This window comes from Falco peregrinus, chromosome 1 (genome assembly GCF_023634155.1).
Source record: "Falco peregrinus isolate bFalPer1 chromosome 1, bFalPer1.pri, whole genome shotgun sequence".
Lineage (NCBI taxonomy): Eukaryota > Metazoa > Chordata > Aves > Falconiformes > Falconidae > Falco > Falco peregrinus.
In genome coordinates this window covers 68,532,411-68,552,286 of record NC_073721.1, presented here as the reverse complement: position 1 = coordinate 68,552,286, position 19,876 = coordinate 68,532,411, and the positions used below count along the sequence as shown (strand labels likewise).

The 19,876-nt window shown below is 41.2% G+C and overlaps 1 long non-coding RNA gene across 3 annotated transcripts; it reads left to right on the top strand.

The window, feature by feature from the left end:
• The first annotated feature begins 1,619 nt into the window (after nucleotides 1-1,619).
• LOC129783669 (uncharacterized) lies at nucleotides 1,620-12,812 on the top strand. 3 transcript variants are annotated; one of them, XR_008745448.1, is made up of 3 exons: nucleotides 1,620-1,794; nucleotides 12,376-12,605; nucleotides 12,726-12,812. It is a non-coding gene; the product is annotated as an uncharacterized LOC129783669 (long non-coding RNA). The 3 variants fall into 3 exon arrangements; XR_008745449.1 differs by lacking the exon at nucleotides 1,620-1,794 and adding an exon at nucleotides 4,365-4,700; XR_008745447.1 differs by lacking the exon at nucleotides 1,620-1,794 and adding an exon at nucleotides 5,785-12,172.
• The last annotated feature ends 7,064 nt before the right edge of the window (nucleotides 12,813-19,876 follow it).

The window sequence follows — 19,876 nt, the reverse complement described above, 5'->3', positions numbered from 1 at the left end:
CCTCCGACGATGAATTCGAGAAGTAAAACAACGACAATAGGTTCTTAAATTCTGATAAGATTTCTCCGACTTTCGTGATACGTTATTTAAACATAATTTGAAGCCTTTAAAATACTGTAATGGCACCTCTTGACCTTTCCAAAATCACATGGAGCAAGAGATGGGGAAAAATGTTTATTTACTCAGTATTAGAAGCTAAATCCCTGTTCCTTCTTAGAACCGGTAGTTCTTTTATGCTGGGGAACTCATGCATGGCACTTCCATTCTTCAAACAAGAGCTAGACAGTCCTACTTGAACTGCAGAAACAATGACCTGCAGTCTATCCTATGCCTGAGTGATAAACAACAATGCAGCCCTCTTGACAAGCTCTGGCATCAAGCGTGGAGTCTTGCAGCTCAACATGTCTGCTGAACAGAAGTTAGAAAAAGAAAAGATCATCTTGTAAACAATTAATTAATGTTTGTCATGAATTATCATTTTTACTTCCTTCTCAAGAGGCTCAAAGGGAATAAAAAGGCATTTTTGCAGGTGGTGGCATTCAAAGTAAGGGCAATCAAATGTTTGAGAGCAGTGGCACAGCACTTTGAGTCTCTAAGGGTGAATGGTGCTAGGATTAGAGCACAGCAGGGGGTTGAGGGTTTCAGGTGTGAAGCTTAATGTTTGTGATCAGCAAAAAAAAGTCTTGAATTTATCTAAACTGCTCTTCTGCTAACAGTACTTCTAGCACATAAATGTTCTGAAAGTGACAAGTGTTCTCATTGCTCTTCTAATGCAAACATGATCTGCATTTGAAAGATGCATCCCTTTTGCCTAAATTAGAATGTGCATCACAAAGAGCGTAAGATGATGACCCAAAACCAGTTCTTTACACACACACTCTCTCTTTCTCTCTCTCCCTCTCCCTCCCTCTCTCTCTCTCTCTCTCTCTCTCTCTCTCTCTCTCTCGCGCACACACACACACACACACACACACACATACACACACAAACGCTTCAATTCAAGACACAGCCACAAAAATGCAAACTTCCACTCCTTTTTACACCGCTGCCGGAGCTGCCGCTCTGTCCATTATTCTGCCTGCACCGCAGGTTTGTAATTAGGATGCTTTACCACCGGTGCTTCAGTTCTTATCTAGCATCATTCACACAGAGTTTCGTGTCTTTGCAGCGCTGTGCACGAGTAGCTCAATTTTATTTCGGTCAAGCAGTTTTCCGGGATTTTATGCTGTGCCATCCTAATGCATGCACATTCCTCACCTCCTCCCTCTGCTTGTATTGCTGAGCACCACAGAGAAGATAGCATGACAGGAGTCCTAACAATAAGTTTAAGCTATTCTGAGGAAATTAATGGGTTTAGGATTTGTGTAGAATGCTTGCTATCCCTGGGAAAGTATAATAATAATAATAGTAATAATAAAGATTTTAGTAAATAAGACTAATAAATAGATTGCACAAATTAATTTCTGCCTCCCCTGGGACCACCTATTTTGCTTTTTTGAAAAATATTTTTCCTCTATTTAACTTTAAATAAAATCTCAGGAAGCAGCAGGAAAAATCCGTCCCTAAGGGGAAAAGCATTGGGCAACACAGGTTAGAAATGAAAACAGCAAGGGGAAAAGCCCTCAGATGTATGTACAAATGTAGGAAAACCTGCATGGATCCTCTGGTTTTGCTTCAGCTGTTTTCATGATGCTATATGCTGTTACAATTTGGTAGCCGGAGGGAGCGTGCTGTGTTCTAGAATTTGAAAACTATTGAGGCAGACAACGCAGGCTGCAGCCAGTAACCATAAAGGTAACTATACATATATATTCCTACGTCTTAATTGCACAATCAGAAGAGGGAGTCTTGTGTAATGATTTACTTCATGGGCCTGAGCTGGCCGTGTAAGATTGGGTGAATAACTTCAGCTTTCAGTTCATAAGCTCATCTATTTGTAAAATAAGATTTTTAATTGGCATAGAAGCCAATTATCTGGGAATTTTGACATGTGTCATTGTCATAAATTAATAAATTAATTTCATAAGATATTATGAGATAGAAGAGTGGTGAAGTAAAATAACTTCATTTTTTCCAGTCTTTTACACAAACTAATATGAACTGACAATAATTGATTAGTATATGTTTTCACCAGCTAACGCCTGAAGTTCAAGGACTGGATTTCTATTCACCCTAAGGTCCTTCCACCTCTCTTTGGCAGAGTGTCAGGGACTCCATGACGCAGCACTTTCTCGTCAGAAAAATCTCTCTTTGTCAAAACAAATTAGTTTTAATCTGCACTGCAGAAATATCTGTTTCTAGGCAGTGGTGGCAGGAGAAAGCGCCTCAGCTGTAGTTCAGCCCAGAGGGATGCTCTGCGGGAATAACCAATCTCCGGCTCACAGCTCGCACTCCACTTAATTTAGGCAGGGGTCTGGATGTGGTCTTTCCTACTCCAGTGAGTCTCTAATCCCCTTTTTTGAGTACCCATCATCAGGGCTGGAGGGAGTCTCTCTCAGTCTCTCTGTTTTGGAATTGTTTCTTTTGGGGTCACCCCTGAGCCTCACTCAAGCAAAGGCCTGATCACCCGGAGCCATCCATCTATTCTCACCCTTCCTGGCTGAGTCTTTCTTGTTTGCTTGCTTTTTTGCAGAAATAACTAAGCAAGAAAGAAAAGTCTTCCTGAACCCCAGTGAGTAATGGGGAAAGGTTTGCAGCCCAGTAAAAGTTTTCTGCCTGGCTTACTGCAGTTCCCATGCCAAGACAATTTTGAATAGAGAACCCATGACTTGTGCCCCCACTTTAAGGACCCTTTTACTCTGCCAAAGTGGCTCAAGGGATCCTGGAAATGACAGGGATCTGGTCCAATATGTTTCCGCCTAAATTCCTGTTGCTGGCCGCTCATTAAGGTGGAGGCAGCAAATCACAAATATCAGGAGGTGCTGCGGGACTGTTTGTTTGTTTGTTTGTTTGCTTTCCCCCTCTCTCCCACTGCCTCTCCTTGCCTGATTTCAGATGTTACTGAAACAACTCACCCCACACACACCCCGTCTCGGAGGGGCCAATGTTTGGGGGAGACTGAGCTGGGACCTTTCCTCGCCGTCGGTCAGGCCCCGTGTCAAAACACTCCTGACTCCCGGGAAGTCGGCTCTGCTGAATCCCAAGGCTTGCCGGTGCCAGTCAGCTGCTGTTTGAACTAAGTCCTGACCGCAAAATCAAAAGTGGGTCCAAAGAAAGCTGTAAACAGTGTGCAATGAGCCATTTGAAGGCAGCTGATGCCTCATTTGGGGTGACATGTTGTGGCTGATGAGTGTGGATGATGTGGGGTTTTCGATAAGTGCCTCATCAGTATCCTCATCATGATCGTGTTGCTCAGCCACGGCGTGTGCCCTGACTTGATTGTAATTGCCTGAATCTGCTCCTGCTGCTCAGGAGCGCACAGTAATATGCAATAAAACAGCAAGAAGTGAATGTTAACCATCTGAGTTCTGACATGGCTGCTTGCAGTTCAAGTTTTCCATTAAGGACAAAAAAATCTATATCGACACACAAATATGGATATATAATTGCATGTTTAGAATAATTATTGTTTGTATATGCAATAAACGCGTTTTATAAATAATGCATGATGGTCATATACAGATACATAGAAAGATGTATCTATATACATCTTCCCCCTGACACCTGTATATACTGTATAAAAATGAACATCACATGCTCGTGGTGTGTAGGTAAATAGTAGAGGGATGAAGAGCATCAGGACCATATTTGGATTCAAATTTTTAGGAATGTAGGTAGAACCGGTAGTTAAATCTATGCATAGTCTTCATAAATCTTAATAACACGTGTGCATACAGATAAGTAATTGATTTTAGATGCAGTTAATCTACTCACGTAAATGTGTGCGTGTGTGTGCTTGTGCAGGTGTTGGGGGGGGCGGGTAAGGTACACATGCATATGTGCTTCATACCGCTAAATTAGTCTTTGGAGAGAATACATCTTATTTTTGCAAGTTAGCCAATTTGGATTAATTTCATAGCATAGCTGGCTGGAAAAAAAACCCACCAAACTTTCTGAACCCTGTGCCTGTGGGTCTGACAATGCAAAGTACTGAGAACTTGTGCCGAGGGGAAGCTCTTCAGATCAGAGACTTTTTGTAAAGTGGGAGCTGTCATTGTCCTGTTGGGGTCCCGGTGCCTGAGAGGAGTTCCGAGGTGTTGTGCTCATGCCCAGCAGTGGCAACAGAAAGGGCAGGCTTGTTGGTGGCTTGTCAAAAAATTGAATGTAATCAGAATGTGGGCTACTCTCCTTTTTAATAAACAAGTGTCATGGATGGTGTCCTTGACTTTAAAAAATGTTCAGCTTTGGTTGCAGGTCAGAAAGGTAATAAAACAGTTTACAGCTGTATAATCGTAATCTGTGGTGTCTCAGAGCCCAATACGACACCCTTGCAGTCAACAGCTTTGGGGTTACTGTATGCAGCTGGCTTTTTGGCAGTTTGGGGGACATTTAAATAATAAAATTTACACAGGCAAGCTCTGTTTGCATTCAGTTAATGCTTGGTGGAATGAATATCTGAGTTTTCTTCATTTCCACTGTGTTATTTAAGCATTTAAGTCAAAGTGCAGAAAAATGTTTTGAAATTGTTTTATGCAGCGGCTGTTGCTACTGTGCATCATCCTGTGTGCTCCGTGCCTGTGTGCAGAGGCTACCGCTGTAAGGTATGGGTCCTGCTACACCAAGACAGAAAGATCAGTGTTAAAGTGAAGGTGGAGAAGAGAGAAATTGTTATTTGCAGACCAAAATCGCCAGGGCATAAGATTGTTCAAACCCTTTAAAAATATTTCTCTTTCCCCAATTCAATTGAAATTTGCATTGCCTTGGAAATGTCCTTAATATCTTCATTATAGAAAACAAATCTGTACAGATTAAACACTCTAAGTCTGACCATTTGAGAGGTAAGACAATCATTATAATTATAAATACTTCTGTTGCCATGTGTGATCAAGTGGATTCGCTGTTGTAGCTTAAATATATTAACTTTAACCCTTTTTAATTACAGATTTAGCACAATGCTGACCGAGTCCCTCCTAGAATCCTGCATTCACCCTGGGCCTCTCTTTATGCTCAAAATATGTAGACAAATAGAGAGGAATTCCAAGGAGGATAGAAAACATGACTGAGAAGTTGGAAGGATTTGTTTATGAGGAAAGATTAGAAGAATGAAATGGGGAGCTTTAGTTAAATGGGATTAAAAGCAACTAATCTGCGTAGCGTTTGTACTTCCAGCGCATGAAACTCATCGTTCCTATTAAATTAACTACGCTTCCTTCTCCAAACTTCTATCTTAGATATATGATTACTGCTTTGCTTATTAAAAAATAACTTTTGCTATTAACGATTCTGATTTTGCATCATGTTAAGAAAAGAGCCTGCATTTGTTCAGCAGAGCAAAGTGGTAACAAAGGGATGGGTTATAACTGGGTGCAAGCATACAGAGTGTTCAGACAAGGAATGGCATTTCTCGACTCGGTAAATATTGATTCTGACTATCAGCAGAGAGAATTTTTTAAAGGGAACGATAGCTGGGCAAAAGCCCAGATTTTCTCTCACTACCTACAGGTACTAAAACGGTTTTTGCGAAGGGGGGCTAGGAGCTCCATTGCAAGAAACACAGACTACCAGTCCGGATTAAGAACTGGGACAAAATTTAGCATTGAAAGCAAGCTGACAGCCCTGAGTTATACAGGTTTACTCTTGAATTAAGTCATTCTTGCACTTGGTATTTTTTCTTTTATCTTTTTTTTTTCTTTTAAAGTATGATTGCTTTCCCATGCACACAAACAACTTTGGATGTGATTCATTATTATCATTAGAAATCATCTTGAGAAAAAAATTCATTGTGATTTTTGCCAGGGACTTTCTAGACTTTCAAAAAGCAGTAGCATGTGTCCTGAAAACTTTTTATGCTCATTTAGATTAACTCAAAAGCAGAAGCTTTGTGCAAGCATAAATCAAAATTAATGCAGTGATAAATCAGGCCCCCCATCTTGGACCATTCTGAGATCTAAATAATAAACCACAGAATCTCAAATACAAGGAAGGTGCAGCCTGGTGGAAACTGGCCTATTTGTTAACATTGCAGGATTAATGTGTCTTCAGAAGAAAAGTTTTCTTAAGAAATGAAGGATAGACAATTCTTTCAGATTGCAGTTCCTACTTAAAACGCATGACAAGAAAACTGTTTTTTCTCCTTGAAAGTTTGTGTAGCATCAGGATTCCTTTGCATAAAAGAAATACTACCTCATAATAAGATAAAAATGAGAATAAAAAAAAAAAAACAAACCCAAAACAAAACCAAAAAATCAAACCAGGAAGAAAACCTAAAATTCAGCAAAAATCAATTGTAAAAATTATTTTTCTAGCCCTTGTGTTCATAAACAAATGCATTGGCTCAGATTTTTTGCTCTGTAATGTTTAAAACTCCTATCTAGTACTGTCTATGCCAGCTGGGATAACCAATTTGGTGTGTTTGGGTGCCACTTCTAATTCCAACCTGGTGCTCTAAGCCCCTCCAGTATAGAAATGTTAATGCAGCATTTCTTGACCAAATGATCAAAGAAATCCTGCCAGATCCAAGCTGGGCGGCAAATTTGTCCTTTCCTCCCCCCTTGTGACCCTCTGTTCCTGCAACACACGTGATATTACCCCCAGTCTTGCTTTCCTCTGCCCTAGCAGTATTCCCAGGAGGGTGGACGAAACCATCCCATAGGCTAGATGTGCTCACCAGGTTGCCATCCTTGAAACAAATGAAATTTTCTGAGATCTTGATTTTGCTCGAGCAACCATAGCAATGACCACATAAGGAGTTAAATGGCAGTAACGTGGGATTTAATGCTAGGTAGGAAGAATGACATCAGGTGAGAACGGGATTGTCCAATAGTGATGTTAGAAGTTATTCACATCTCCTTGCAAGTTGAAAAGGGTATTTGACTCAAAGAACTTTTTCTTTACAAGCTGTAAACTCAGAATTAAACTACACAAAAAAATGCTAAATTGCAGAAGGTGGTGGGGTTTGGAATTTGAGACGGTTCTGCACTTTTATTTACATTTCTTCATCTGCAAATACACTGACATGCGAATCGGCCTCTGCCCTCTGGTCAGTGGCTCTGGAGACACTTTCTGATCTTGAAGGCAACTGTGCAAAGGGGGAAAGAGTACATTTGGTTAAAACCCAGACTGGGGGGAGTTGATGGCAGTCCTGATGGCTGGCTCCCACAGCCAAGAGCTTTTACCAGACCTTGTGTGCTGGGAGCCCACGTTCCTTGGGACACCTGGTAGGGGTCAGAGCTGCCCACATGGAGCTGGATCCCAGCCAGCACCCTGTATGTGGCAGGGCGAAAGGAAAGGGCCTGTGCTATTACCACTGCTCCTGCCTCCCTGGGTGCGTTGGGATCGGGGAGGCTCATAACAGCTGTTGGAGCCAGTCCACCTGCGTGCTGCTCCCCGGCGTGCTGGAGATGCCAGCAGATCTCCAGGGGAGTGGAGAAGGCTGAGCAGCTATTCCAAGAAACGACTGGAATCTCTTATCTGAAGAGGAGAATTGCTGGTTCCGAGCAGCAGAACCATGCCTGTTGTCAGTACCTGTCAGTTATATGATTTTTGGCTACAAAAAAGGAATGGACAAGATGCGCTTTGTTCATTCATTTTGAACACGGCATTTCATTTAAATTCTGTGTTGTGCCATGCTGCATGCTAGGAAATGTACCCTAGGATATTTTTAAAGCTATAAAAGTTCAGTAAATGGAGACTTCCCTGCAGGACTCAGCTATTAAATCTTTGCCTGAAAGTGAGAGCCACGTCCATTAAAAAAAATCATATTCTGGTGAGACTAATCACATCTTTGTACTACTAAAGTATGCTTAAATTCAGATGTTAATCACATAAATATTTGGCAGTTTTATGTCCTGTAGAACAAACGCCGCAATTTGGCAGAGTTAAATAACTCCTTATCTCTGAAGTTATCTCGAGAACACGGAAATATGTGGGACGCCTTCAGGGCAAAGGCAGAACATTTGCCACGTTGAGGCAAGAAGAATCGCTTCCCTCGCCATCACCTGGCCTGGCGCAGCCCCTCTGTGCTCCCAGAAGGAGCTGGGTGTTGCCAGCGGGTATAGATGTGAGGTTTGGGCCTTTGTACAGCGAGTGTGCAAGGGGTGGCGAGAGCCCACCCAGCCCCACTGGTACCCTGCAAGATGCCTTACGTGGTGGTGGCAAGGAGCCGGGTGCAGGTGTGCAGCAGGCTTGTGCTCCCAACAGAAAAACAAGGTCTGGTAGAAGGGAGAGCTAGGAACTCCTTTGGAGGAGATGGGTCATAAATCATCCTCCTGCCTGTTGGCTTTAGCAGAGTCGTTCCAGGGCAGGAGTAAAGCTGTACAAATGGTGTCCTGAGGTACGGCGTGGACCCATTTCATCCTCGCAGCCTTCACACATCCAGTGCAAAGGGCATAATGCTGAATAACTAAGAATTTTAACCAAATGTACTTTTTCCCCCTTTGCACCGTTGCCTTCAAGATCAGAAAGTGTCTCCAGAGCCACCGACCAGAGGGTAGAGGCCGATTTGCATGTCAGTGTATTTGCAGGTGAGAAATGTAAATAAAAGTGCAGAACCGTCTCAAATTCCAAACCCCACCACCTTCTGCGATTTCTTCCCGTAGTCAGGTAAGCTACGTAACATAAACAAGTTGGTTGTTACTACGGGAAGAAAATCCAAACAAACCAGAATGTACGTAACATGTTTCATCCATAACGATGATGAGGACAGTCAGGGGCCAGCCCAATTGCTTTCCACGCACAACCAAGGGCTCAGACTACAAATCTGATATGAGTAGCTGGGTGTGCAATAACTGCAGAATCAGCATCTTGCGTTGAAAGGACTCCTGCAAATCCTGCAGGAACATTTCAGTACTAGATGGTGTTGCTATGGGCACCAGAAGGAAGCTTAATATAAGAGAAACTGTCTGAGGAATTCATGGGGGATGGGTGTAAACAGAAAACGTACATAGGAATCGGAATGTCCCTGGCACTAAAAAGCAAATGGCATTTTGGGGTTTTTAATGTTCTGCTAGTAACATTTCAGTGTACGTCTTTCCAGAAGGAAAATATGAGCTGATACCTTTTTTCAAGTTGCCTAAAGTGAAAGACGGGTAAATAGATCTGGCTCTGTACGGTGTATCTGCATCCCGTGTAGGAGATGCATAATGAAATCTGGATGCTCCAGACATAATTTTTCCATTAGGGCAGATGTTCAAAATGGGAACAGAAAATGAAGGAAACAGAAGAACTGCAGTTCCCTCTAGTACTCAGGAAAAAAGATCCCACTCTGCCTTTGAGGACAGTTCAAACTTTAGGAAAAAATCACATCGGCAAGGGACAGCCAGATGATTTAATTCATGGCTAGATTTCACCCGTTCTGGCTGCCTCTCTGCCGGTGTAGGCTGCCTAAGTGGATGAAAAGAAAGAAAAAGTAACCAGTGTAGAATAACTGTGAGTGTATGTCAAGACAGACAATGAGAATGCAAAATTAAATTCTTGATGTGAAAAGGATGGGACAATGAGCCTCTCTCCCTAAGATACCTTCAGAGAGGATTCCATTTCAGCGCTTTCTTTCTTGCTTGCTTGCATTATTTTTCATTGACGCGTCCCAAAGAAAGGCTGAAAGCCTTTTATTATTTATTTTCTTTTTCTTTCTAGTATGTGGTATAAGTTCTTTTTTTATATATATATTATTTTCCTGCCAATGTTAAAGCAGTTCCCATTTTTCTAGTTTGTTTCTGACACCTAGCTGTGATCAACAATGCTTCCCACTGAATCACTTCTTTCATCTATTCAGCTTCTGTTATTTCCCTTATCTCCTCTCCCCCCTTCACCAGCTTACCTCTCATTAACCCTCAGGGTTCCAAACATATTGTATCTCTCCCAAAGACACATACTTTTATTCAGACATAAGTCATTTTTGCTCGCTAGCCTCAGTTTCCATAATTCCCTAATAGAATAGCTGTGTGTAGTACATACTCTTTACGGCGCGGTGAACAATACACCCAGACGTTAATTTATACTCTTGCATTGTATGCTGTTCCACTTCACCTTTTTCCCCCTCTGAACTGATCGTCACACAAAACCTCATTCTTCTCTAACATAGGAAATATAGTTCAATGCACACATAAAAATCTGCTTGGCTAGCAATTTTGTTTGATCAACAAAACTATTATTTTCTAAGAGCGACTTTAACCCATGGCGATATATTTAAAATCATGTTTTAACTTTAAAAAGTGGTGGTAGTGATAGACTAAGCTACATTTCTGCTAGTATAGAATATACAGGAGGCTTCTAGGAAATAAGCTCTCTCTTATCCACGCCAGTATATTTATGGCTCATGTACAACTGCCTTTACTCTTCTGAGGACGAAAATGATGCAAAATCCAAGAGATTTTAATTCCTGACTGGTAGCTATAACTTTTGTGATTGAAACCGATGAAAACAGCTGGAAATACATCCAGCTATTCACGTAGACTTCCCTCTATGCTCTCCCTCCAGTTAACTGTGTAACCTAGCTCCTATCCTGAGGTCCTTTCCCAGCTAAAATTCATACAAAGGTTTTGGAAATGTGTGCTGTGTAGCAGGAGGTCAGAGTGTAAGTTCAGACGCACACAGAAGGGTCATTGCTCATCCTGGTAAACGGCGTACCTGTGTCAATAAGCTTACACAGGCATCTGTACTAAGAAAAAACAAGGTAATATACGGGAGATTATGTAAATAACTTCAGAATTCATCATGGATGTGAAAAGAAAACATGTTTTGGAAAACACGTTTGCTCCTTGCTACTTCAAGCATTATTAACACTGGCTCTTAAGAAAGGTTATTTAACACTCAGGGAAAGATTTGCTTTGTTCATACATTAATGGGCACGTTTATTGGAATCAGGTGGATGTTTTTATGTATCATGTTAAAGATACTGAACTGTGTGAATGGATTCATCTGTCTCAACTTAAAAACTAACAGTTTCATGAGCTGATGTTCATAAAACACAGATTATTTTTCTTTTTTAATTTGGGCAACAGTTCTCCCGATTGTATTAAGTAAAGCCTCGTTACCACTTGACTGTATGAAGCATCTTCTACCAAAAAAAACCAAAAAACCAAAAAAAAAAACCACTTAGAAAAATGAATGCATCCTTCATATTTTTAAATGAAATGTTTATACTAATTTATGGTAAACTTTCTCAAAATTCAGTAAGATTCTAGCACAGTTCAGTGCTGTCTTTTGAGCAAAAGCAAATCACACCCAATAACATTCTTGCAGATGTTAAAAATAATTCTCATCACTAAAAATTTCAAGTTCATGCCAGGAGCAAAATAAATATTTAAGTTACATTTTGTGCAAGTAGCCCTTGCTAATTTAATCCTGAGAGATACTCAGTCCTTTATAACTTAATCTCTCCTTCATCTTATGTTTGTTACTTCAGAAGGTTAGTTTTCAATTACAGACGAACTTACTGCTGCGTCAAAGGTTTAATTGAGCTCCTTTTAAAGTATCACAATTGTCACTATAAAATCCTGCATCCGCAGTAAGTGCGTTTACAGAGAACTTACAGCTTTAAATTTCACTTGGAAAAAAAAAAGCCTTATACTTTCCTGCAGGTTTTGAATGCTGATTTACTATAAAATAAGTGAATAATAATACCGGGTTATTTTGGAAAGTGTTCTTTCATGCAATCCCTGCATTTAGCACAATCCCAAAATGGCAGCCCAACAGGTGGTCCTTTCACCGCCTTCAGCCCAAACAATCGGAACAAAAAGGGACACCAAGAATCGAATGTGCTTCAGGATTTAAAAAGCTGTTCACTTCCCTTTGTTCATTTTCAGATTTAGCCATGTTCATTATTGTTGAGCCACAAATGCAGGACATTCTTTTTCGACCATTGGCCATAAATAGACACTGACGGAGGCTGACTAGCCAGCTAGCTGCTTTGTCACATGCAAGCGGAAACCGCCTCACAAAGCCGATGCATTCCTGGTGCCTCAATGGCCCTGGCAAGCACCGGTTGTGACACGCTGCAAATCTGGCAAAGTCGAGCTTAACAAAAGTATGGGTGACAAAGGCTGGAGTTTCTCTTCCTATATTTGCCTCTGTGGTAAGTATTTCATTCTGGCTTAACGAATTTGCCTGGGTGTCACGTTGACAGGCTCTTGAATGTCTAAAAATATACTTCTGCATTGTGGGCGCTCTTTGGGGGGAGCCCTTCGTTAACCAGTAATGACGGGCGTCAGGGGAGAAACCGAAGGCCGAGTACTTGTTTCGGGGTACTTTAAAAGTTGTGAAAATTCCTTGTTACAGCGATCTCAGGCTCAACACGTGTAACAAAAGATGGGCCCGGTCCTATGAGTCTTTAATGATGCCGGGAGACTTTACAGCTGCCTTCGCCGCTCAGCGAGGGATTACTGGCACAAGGAACAGGGGCAGAGGCACCAACCAGCCCTTCTTCCCTCGGGGGTACGAATAAATGCATAAAACATACGTTTTGTAGAAAAGGCAGAGCTATAATGATACCTCACTGTCCAAGCAGAGTAAGTGAATTTGTCCTCAAAATTTCTAATTTACCAAGTCCTCTTCTGCTACTGTATGCATTAAACGTAGTACACACAAGTTTTTGTTTTCTCTTTTTTTTTTTTTTTTGACATCTCCAGCCAAATTCAATACTTCCAGGCTCTTCCACTGCTATTACCTTGGGGATTTTCCAGTGTGAGTCCAGGGCTTCTGACGCCTGCCGCAATGTGGATGAGACCTGTGTCTGCAGGCAGTCCTGGTGTCCGGGGTGAGGGTTTAAAACTAGACCCTCGTTAACTTGTTAGATTAAAATTAGACCCTGTTAACCTCTTACTTCCAGCATTTAATTGTTGGTGGAAAATGTGACTTGCTTCAAACCGTCTTATCAAAAGACACGTTGCGGATATAAATAAAAGATTAATGCATTTTAGTTCTAAAACAGCTATGTTCAGAATTGCTTACAACAGTAAAAAAAAGATCTTTGATCACTGCTGGTACCAGTTCCAGGTCATGCACAAGGAAGCACATGTCTCTCAAGCCCTACTGCTGCCAAAGGCAACAGCGTGGGCTGGAAGAAACCCACCCTCGGGCACAGAGCCTTGCCTATGTCGCTGCGGTAGCAGCTATGCCAAGCAGCAAGTTTTTCCTCTTCAGTTCAAAATGTTGAAACCAGTAATGAAAAAACTAGGCGTTGAATAGGTTGCTGAATGAAGCTGATGTTCTGTGCTGTTTGACAGCCAGGTATTTGTCTCATGGTGTACCTGAGCCCTTTGTGTGGGAGGAACCAGTTTATTAATGAATGAAAAGGCGAAAGCCAAGACCTGCCACTGAGATCCTGAAGATATTTGGGCGAATTCCTTCACTGCAGACCTCCCCTTCCAGGCTCCTGAACCCACTGGGGTGTTTTCCTTCCAAACCTTCAAGGAAGGCTGAGAGTCCTCATGGTGTTCCTCCAAAGTAGGAGGCTCCTGCCTTTTTTTTTTTTTTTTTTTTTTTTTTTGTAGTAGCAAAAGTAAAATCGTTCAGCTTTTTAATACATGAATGTAAAATCCATAACCCTCATAGATTTCACAGGGAATCAGTTAGTAAAATGTTTAGGCAACGACCAGCCAAAATGATCATTGGGTGCTAAATGATGAATACGTGCTGTAAGAAGATTTTGGCTTATTTCAGCTACAAAGTACACACAGGCCAGAAAAGTCAGCTCGTGAAAAGAAGAGTACAATGACACAGAAATAGGACTTGATGCTCTTTCTAATCTCATCCTTATTTTTAGTTTCATACTAGTCTTATTATCATTCCAAAATGTCCTAAAAACTGTTTAAAATCAAGATATTTTTCGTAAAGAAAAGTACTTACACAAAACTTCTGCATACTGCTTTGCAAACTCAAGTCCAAGTTTCAAGCTAAAACTCTGGGGAAAAAAATAATTCTGTTTGCGTGGCAGTGATGATTTAAGGGAAAAGAAGTAGGAGTCACAGGACACAGAGAAACTTCACCAGAATAAATCAAACAGCACTGAAAGTCAATTAATGCAGAGGTAGAAGCAGGGAAGCATCCAGCTTTACCTCTCTCCAGACAGCAATAAGTCTCTTGCAAATTTAGCTGTCAGAAATGATTGCTTTGTTTTCGACAAGTGGCATTACTTCCTCTTATACTGGAATTAAAATTGATTGAAATTGATTCATGACTTTTCAATATTTCCCACACCCCTTCATTCCTTTCAATTTGAAAACATTATTTCAGTGAAATAAACACAGATATAAACAGCATATATATATGTTTTTCAGTTTGGGGGCTTTTTTACTTTGAGGCATCTAAGTATCAAGATGAGAGAATGCTATAACTAGTGGTTTTTGACTGGGTAGTAATTCATTCTCCATTAAGAAATGCTTTCAGAAATTATGTCCTCCTAAGGGAATGAGGCTTTAAATTTTTTTTTTACTGATTGTTCTGGGGGTGTGTGGAAAGAGGGAACAAAATAACCGTAAATTCTTACACAGCCAGACAGAAAAGTTCAAATCAGAATGAAAGTTTTGCTATGCTGCTTGGTTTCCTATTCGAAGTCTTGCTGCTGCTTTCGGACGGACCTGGATGAAGGGCAGCGAGCCAGCGGTGATGCCAAGCGGTGGAGCTGGCCCCGGTGCGTGGCCAAGGGGGATAAGGAGCCTGCGCCAAGGGAAAGCGGAGCCTGGCAAAAGTGTGCTGATCACTCCAGGAGCTCGTGATGGCTTTTCACGGTGAAACCACCTGCAGCGTGGTTCTGCCCAAACTTCTTTGGCTTCAGCAGCTGTAAAACTATGTTTGTTTGTATTCAGCTGCATGACCAGTTTACCTAAAGTCTTGCAGCAGCAGAATATGGTATAATTCAGGTATCTTTACTCTGCAGCATTATTAAAACAAGATCCTGTTAGAAAGTTTGCTTATTCTTGTCCCAAATACAATATGTGACAGCCTTATTTTAAGTGCAGGACCCAAACACATCACAAAAATTTCTTGATATATCATGACAGCAACCTCACAAGACAGCCAGTCTTTATGATCCCCATTCACCTACAGGGAACTGAGGTATAAAGCAAGGAAAGATAAAATGATTTGCACAGTTTCACCAGTAACTTGTGGATGTGGCAGGCACTGGACCAGTCCCTGTGAAATCTTCACAGAGAGGACTGTACAATGAGAACATGCTTTCTCCCAGAACATAAAAGTTTGTATTTAGTCTAATTTAATTCTTTGTTTTTCAGTGTTTCTTGCCCCTTGTACTTCATGCCTTTGCTGACTTCTGGTCAGCTGCAGAACCCCACATGAAGCCAGGGCACCTTGCTTTAAGACAGAGACCTGCATGTCACCCCTACATAGACCCACGGGCAGCGGTGCAAGGACCTCCCTTACCCCAGTGGGCTTTCTCACATTTTCCAAGTAGCAAATAAGAAGCTCACCAAAAGCACGGGCAGAAAAAGGGAGGATGAGGGCAGTAATCTGAGCAAGGGAGAGCAGGTGGGAAAGGTAGCAGTGATTGCACAGCTGAATTGTCAATTTAGTCAGGAGGGAGTGACTAAAGTAAATACGGAGCAGCTGGAGTCATGTGGAACATGCTGGGATACCGCGAGGAGTGCTGGGCTGTGGCAGGATTTCTTTTTTGCCATGAAGGTATGCTGTGTTCTTGGTGATTGGTACCTGGTAAATCTGTTTTTCTAACTCTTGCTGTAGTAAATCTATTCTCTCAGAAGGAGACGAGCAGGTAAAATTCACTGTTGTCACATACCAGTCTCTGGGAGACTGATGAATTGAAAGGATATAACAAATATTTTGTAATTTATCAGGTTTGTGGAGTTACAAAAATGACCATAACAGTCTCCCTAAAATCCCGATGGTGAAGCTGGCTCCTTCCTTAGTTAATCTGCCCTGAACCCTGGTTACAAGCTGCAACATTGATGTTAACTGAGAGAAAAGTGTTGCCTGGAGCCATTGCAGGAAGAACTGTGGGGCTCTGCATCGCCAGGAGTCAGAAACACCTTTTGCACTGAGATGTTCTGATAATAGCCTGGTTTTCTTCTGCACAGAAAGAGCTCTCCTCTATGCAGTTAATGACCCGATACCCTTTAGACTTCTTGGTGTGTGTAGCCCTCAGCAGCGGCAGCTTGTCAGAGCCGCATAACCAGAACTGGTTCCTTCCTCTCCTGTCAAACTGCTTTTTCTTTGTTTTCATCTCCTCTGTGCTAACAACCCTTCTGTGTAGTGTCCTGCAAGGTCACTCTCTGACAGTCCTTTGGCCCATCTTGCGTCACCCTGGTCTCTTCTCTACCTTCGCAGCTATCTGTGCTGGGTAAGTGTTCTCTCTTCTGCCGCTCCACCACCTAGAACAACCTTATTTTTTCTCTTGTTGACTCTGTCTTGTTTCAAATTCCGTTTGAAATAGCTTTTCACCTTTGTTGTACCTATTTTTCTCATTCTCTGCTGCTTGCTTGCCTTGTAATTGCATTAGAGGCACTCGGTGAAACACTTTGGCAAAGCTAAAAAACAAGTCTGTATTCACAAATGTTATTGTACTGTATTAAAGTGGAATTCACAGGCCAGAACAGTTTGCTGTTTGATATGTGTTATTGTTGTGAAACTAAAGCAGAGATGAAACACTCCTTGTAAGTGTTGGTTTGGAACTGATGCTTCCCTCAACCGGTTCTGGATAGTGTATCAGTACTGTTTCTCCATGTGTAAGAAACAATTAGCATCAGCAACTTGTAACATACTGATTTTTAAATACTCCAAAGTCTCACAGTATTTTTCCTCCTTTTCAGTTTGGGACATGTAATAAGGAAGAATTGCAAATGTTCACTTTAAAGAATCTTTCCTATTCCCATGATGTAAAATATGATCTTGTCATGAGCTATTGCAACATGTCAGTGAAGATTTTTCCCTGCACTGAGGAATTCCAGTATCTGGCTGTCTCATGTTAAGCTGTGGTAGATAACTCGGGCAAGCATGATGTTTGCTGTCACACCCTCTATCTGGAGTTACTGGTGCTATAAACTGCTCAGCTGTGTCATCTGAACAGGTTGCCTTCCCATGATGGTAGTTTAGTCTGTCCTAAACAGAAGGTTCGCTCTGCCCTCCTCTCCCATTTTATGATGCTATTATTTGGTGACATCAAGTTCTGAAAAATTAATTTATACGTGAAGGCAACAATCCATATATATTTTCTTTCCTTCACAAGTTTTGTGCAAAGGCTGTAGTTCAGGATTTTAGCCCGTTTGATAGTACCTACCCTCTTGGCCAGAGAAGCCAAGGTTAGTAAAACTCCTTGCTTGTTTTTCTTTAGATGTACTAGTGGTAAATTTGTGGACTGACCACAAAATTCATTCCCTGTGTGGTGGCCAAGCAAAGCAGCTGGCATGCTTAAGCAAACATCTACAGTACGATGCATACAAAATTACTGGCATGAAAGTGTACCTCTCATTACTGCAATAACTCTGCACACATCTTGCTTTCACTATACATACAAGTTACATACCCTTATACACACAGGTTACACATGTGAAGCTCCAACTACACTACGCAGAGGTGGGATTACTATGTAATTAAGGGCACTCTGAATGGTTTGGATGATTCGAGGTCTGGGGTTGATAACTGTTCTTCTGTATAAAGACAACTACAGTGCAGGTTATTCAAACTACTCCCTGTATACCCAGAAGACTCAGAAATTAAACCAAGCCAGATTGTTTACAGGCCAGCACTTGGTAAAGAATTGCTCATGCTACGTGTTTTCACAGCAGGAGATTGATGGAGAACACCTAGCCGGCTTCTCTCCATTTTGACAGCCCAAAGGGAAGTGGGAATGTCTCCATCAAATGCAAAATTATGTATAAACCATGTATAAAATAATGTAGCATATGCATGTAGAGCTGTATGAGAGACTATGTATAGACTTACCACAGAACGAGCTCCAGAGGCACAGCTTCTATTCTCTCACAGGTGTTAGCAGGGGTGTAATTCTACTTTTGAGCCAAATGAGTTTGTGACAATCGATTTAGCCTGGCTGTAGCTACAAAACTTCATAACAGGGCATATTGCAGAACCGGTAAAATAGGTCATAATTAAGTAAGAAATGTTATTATATATATTTATGTATAAACAACTTATTTGTATTCATACTGGATTGTCTCCATAAATCTATTCTTGTCTCGGAGCCAGATAGAAATTTAATGTCATTGTTATGTTTAGGTGAACATCACAGTCTTATATTCCCCTCTTTGGCCTTGAATAAAAATCAGAGCAACAATAATATAAATGGTATGAAAGTAGTCATGAACAGTAGCCCATCTGTACTGGACAGAATTCTACAAATCAATTAGATGGTCATAAAAAGCTAAACAGATGTGGATGAATCGACTGTGGAAATAAAATGGATTGAACTCTTACGTTTATTGTTCATGTATAACCCTTTTCAATAACCAAGATGGGTAAATTACACTAATTAACCTTTAAAAATTTAGATGATTTCTAAATAATAGCTTCAAACAATGCCTATTCTTCCCATTGTTACTTCTAAGTGTTTTGTCCATGACAAGGCAGTTTCATTAGAAGATCTACAGAGGCAGTTGTTTAAATGTGCTTTTTCTTTTTTCTTATTTCTCAGTCATTAGACTTTCTACAGTACATACCCCCACCTCCCCCGGTCAGGTAGCGCTTGAAGTCAGAAGTCAAATCCATATATCCTAGGAAGCAATGGCAACAAAACTCATCTCCTGGAGACCACTTGATTTGGGTCTCACTGCTCTTGGGTGGGATAGATTATCTGGCAGGACAGTAAATCCTATTCCCAGCCATAGGAGCGTGCTACCTGGGCTAGGGCAATGCTGGCAGCAAAGACAGTGTGTAGCCCAGCGCTTTTGGACAGGTAACCTGGATCCTCAGCCACCCACAGGGCTGCGGGTAGTTTGACCCGCTTTCTGCCATGCTTTTGTGGTAGCAAGCAATTGTGAGAGGATTATAGGGGTTCACGTTAAAGCACAGCTCAAATCAAGGTAGAGAGATTCCTACAGCTATAGAAGCCTGAAGTACTCAGCAAGTCTTCAACAGGAAGGGTTAGGGAAAAGAAAACACTTGCTCTTATGGGGGAAGGGAAAAGGTATCTATAAGGGAATCTTTCTGGAGACCTTTTTTTTAATTCTTCAAAGCCTCCTCTCCATGTCTTCATTCAGAAGATGGTTCAGCATCTGTTGAAGTAGAAAATGTTGTTTGTTCTCACTGGTGCAAATGATTTGTAAACTCATCAATCAAAAATATATACTTAGTCTGTATTTTGACTACTTCAAATAATGTTTTTTGGCATTCTGGGGTTAAAATTTCTCAGTGGTGTTGCAAGGTCTTAATTAAAACAAGAGATAACTTCTGATGTATTTTAAAAAAAAATAAATATATCCAGCACCGATCACAATATATTGGATGGAATGGTGAATGGTTTGAGTTTCCTAAATTACTGATATTACCTGCTGATACGAGGGCTGTTCAAAAGGCCACTTCATTTTGGGGTTTATTTATTAAAATCCTGCACTCAACTGTAAGAAATTAGCCTCCTAGAGATGAATCGCTCCCTACTCAGGGAAGCCCAAAGCGAAGAAACCGATCATGCACATATTGCAGCACTGCACAATATGTGTAACACAAGCTCCCATGTTTTACTACATCTCTCGCACATGGTGCTAAACAGCAATGTCAAGCATTCCTAAGGAAGACAAATGTTCTTGGCTTAAAAGTGATGCTCTTAGACATCTTCCTCAAATAATTAATGCCA